At 35.8% G+C, this 3,597-nt stretch overlaps 1 protein-coding gene across 4 annotated transcripts in view; it reads right to left on the bottom strand.

Moving 5' to 3' along the window:
• Positions 1–1,493, bottom strand: part of LOC106517715 (FXYD domain-containing ion transport regulator 6) — a 14,903-nt gene extending 13,410 nt beyond the window's left edge. The window contains exons 1-2 of one of the 4 annotated variants that reach the window (XM_014008702.1): positions 1,148–1,493; positions 970–1,065 (exon numbers count right to left, since the gene is read on the bottom strand). The gene's annotated coding sequence lies outside the window, so the exon portion shown is untranslated. The other 3 variants (XM_014008703.1, XM_014008705.1, XM_014008704.1) reach the window with 3 other exon arrangements.
• Between the last annotated feature and the right edge of the window lie 2,104 nt (positions 1,494–3,597).

The raw sequence follows: 3,597 nt of genomic DNA, 5'->3' as shown, positions 1-3,597 counted from the left end.
TAATAATATTAACTTGAAGATCAATATGATGAAGCAGTATTGTCTAAAGTAACGTTTTGTTGTAATTTTGTGTGTTGAGTTATTTTCTCCATTTGCTGATGGTGAAATTTTGAGTTGGTTGATTTTATTTTGTAAGTAAAGGCATATAAGTTTATAATTTCATTCTGCTCCTTTTTATTCATGACTTTATTTTTAGTTTTGTTTTCCTTGACATTTTGATTTTGTATGCATCGTGTTTTTTTTTCTAGTTTTTATTGGATGACTTATTCATATTTCATTTCATGTTTGAAATAAACACACACACAAAAAAAAACCAACAGCAACAACGATAATAACATTCTGCAGCTCAAGGGAGGACTCCCACCTCCTACAACCTTAAATGGCACTATGACCCTAGATAAATTATTACCAAACAACAAACCGCACGTTTCTATTTTAAACATCAAGAGAAAGACGCTCCGTTCATCCGTGTTTACCCGCTTGTCAAAATCTCGTTTCTGTTCTCGCGAGACTTCTACAAGTTTTCTGMAGCCACAAGTTGTTGGCACACTSCAGAAAAGAAGCGTGACGCTTAACYCCATTAAACCCGGTGGCATTTGTTAGTTTACAGAACACCACCAGGAAAAATAAACAACAAAACACGGAAAACATTTTTTTAAAGCATAAACAGACAAGACAACGCTGACACACTTTATGAGTAATGACTTGTGACAGAGCCACGAGGCAGTGAGTGGAACGGTCTCGTGTTTACGTGGAGTAAAAACATGTAATTGGTTAGGAGGGGGTTGGAGCCTAGAGATGTACACAACTGAAAACAATAAGAAAATATGACTTAAAAACATAAAGATTTTTCAAAAAGGCATTTGTAGTTTTCTTTTCCAAATTGTTTAATCTGAAGTAACAAGAGGAACATGTGAATGAAAAGCGTTTGCTTAAAAAAAAAAAAAAAAACCTAAAAAAACAACTTACCCTATGTCCGCTGCTTGTAACTAATCAGTCTAGATCAGAACCACACTTTCAGGTTTCCACTTCAGCCAAGAGATACAAATGATCCAAACCTCGTTTCTGCCAGCATTAAAAAAAAGAAAAAGAAAAGAAAACTGCTAAAACTAAGTTTCCTGTTGCATTTTCCTCCTGCACAACTTACCCAGATCTGCTTCTGAGGAATGAGGCTGAACGAGGAGGGGGGGTGGCTGGGTGGGTGTCTGCTGCAGTTAGCTACTCCCAAAAATTACCCTGCTGCACAGTAACAAGTCAGAGCTACATGCCCTTCTKGTTCTGTTCATTTCTTTATTATCCTGCTGCCCACACTGGTGTTCAGTGATATACTTAGGACCAGTGTGTTGTGATCATTTCTCTAAGTTTAAGACACACAAGCAGCAACAAACAGGGAGCATGTTGTTCTGTGGAGTCATTTTGCAGACTTGTTATGAGAGGCTGTAAACACTGGAGTGCTTTCAGGGGTAGTTCCCCCCCTCTCAGGTTAAATGAAAACAGTCCCAAACCAGGTCCTCAAAGGAAGACTGTTCTGCAGGAGAAAACCTGCAGGACAGGTTAATCTCCTATTCAAATCAGGTGTGTCAAAACAGGCTAATATTCTTTGAGGACCAGGTTTGGGAACTTTAAAATGCAYGTTGTGCACAATCTCATGCTCTGAACGTGTTTGCATGTCAGCCTTTTAAACTGGGGACTCATCTTCACCAGGGGCTCAAAATTCAAAACTTGGTTTCAAGCCGAGGACCAATTTCTGTCGTTTATTGAATAAATGTTAGAACAAATTATTCTTAGAGAACCACAAATGACCTTTTCCAGATAGTTTTATGTAGCATTTAGAACATATATAACCTAACAGATAAAGAAAAAAAAAGATTACGTTTAGAAAGACATATTAGCGTTCACTTTTTATGACTTACTCTATATCAACAACTTTTTCRTTTTTTTAAGCCGTGGCTTAAAAAAACTTTTTCATTTATTATTTCTTAGAGATTAATTTGATCACAATCCAGCAAATCAGGTAAAAAAACAACAACAAAAATAAATTAKTTCATGTTAAAGCTACGCTTACATTGTGTATTGTGTTCATTCAGCTTCCACCACACCAAATTTCAGTGTTGTTTAAAGTACCATAAAGTGATAATTGAGTAAAAGTACAAGTATCTTACCGAAAAATGACTTTGGTAAAAGTTAAAGTCTCCTTTAGGAATATTACTTGAGTAAAAGTACAAGTATCTTATAAAACTTACTTTGGTAAAAGTTAAAGTCTCCTTTAGGAATATTACTTGAGCAAAAGTTTAAAGTATCTGGTATTTTTTTGTACTTAAGTGTTAAGAGTAAAAGTATTAATTTGAAACGAGCAGATAGATTTTCTGTAAGGACATTTATTAGGAGGTGACCCCCCCCCCCAAAAAAAAAAAAAAAAATAAAAAAATGCAGAAATGACTAGATTGTATTAAAATTTTTAATTGATGTTAAATTTAGGATGCACTAGTCCAGCTGTCTACATCTTGGCTTTTTTTAATGTAAGGAGTAGAAGTAAAAAGCAGGCTGAAAAATATTTACTCAAGTAAAGTACAGATACCCAAAAAAATCTACTTAAGTACAGTAAAGAAGTATTTGTACTTTACAATTCTGCAAATTTTAGATCCATCAATAAGACAGAGTTAAAGCCGTCGTCTTTAGAAGCAGTTAGCTCTGGTGGCCATCTTGGATTCGGTTGTTTTGAAAAGTTGTGTATAGGTACATAAAAGTGTTTATSTTCTGCGAGTTTCATTAAAGTTTCTCTGGGAGTTCATAAGATCATTTGGTAACAGATGTGCTAACAGGCTAAACCTTCCAATCGCCTTTGCCATCTAGTTTTAAAGATCCAWACAGAATTATTTCTGTGAGAGAAATACAAACGCTTGGACTTGCAGGAAGCAGGCCCTGTCGCATTGTGGTTTATTATCTGGCCATTGTGGAATTTTGTTATTGTTCTCAGATACCCTCCCACTCAAGGACCTCTCTCTCCCTCCCCTAATCAGGTGGAAATGTTTTCCCCAGCTGTGGCAGCTGCACTAGAGGTTAATACATTAAAAAAAAGAAAACATTTAAAAGGGAACTCCAACTAGTTGTACCGTTAGACATTTGATTATCATTTACCACAACTATAAAAACGAGACTAGTTTTTAGAAATAAAAATATTGTCACACAGATGTCACCATGCTACTTATGCTGCAAAGCATTTTGAGTAAATACGATGCTTACTGGTGCTCCAGTGCAAGCTCTGCAGCTTCAATGCTAATTTTGCAGAATGTCTGACTTTTAGCCCTTTTAAACAAAATCTGAGCACATTGACAGAGAGGAAAACGTAGAAATGACTCATCCTGAAAATGAAAATGTGGATGTCGGACAACAGATGTGCTTCATGGAAGGAGCATCTTAGTTTTAAGCTTTTAGCTTTTGTGTTAGCTCCCCAGCTAACACCACATATTAGTAAAATATGTATGCCACATATAGCCTATATTAGAAATGTGGCGTTAGCTCCTGAGCTAATTCCCTAAATATCACTCTCATGTTTGATGATTGTGCAGAACATAGAATCTAATGCAAATGAAAATG

Source organism: Austrofundulus limnaeus, unplaced genomic scaffold, assembly GCF_001266775.1.
Source record: "Austrofundulus limnaeus strain Quisiro unplaced genomic scaffold, Austrofundulus_limnaeus-1.0 Scaffold52, whole genome shotgun sequence".
In the NCBI taxonomy this organism is placed as follows: domain Eukaryota; kingdom Metazoa; phylum Chordata; class Actinopteri; order Cyprinodontiformes; family Rivulidae; genus Austrofundulus; species Austrofundulus limnaeus.
This window is presented reverse-complemented; position numbering and strand designations above follow the sequence as displayed.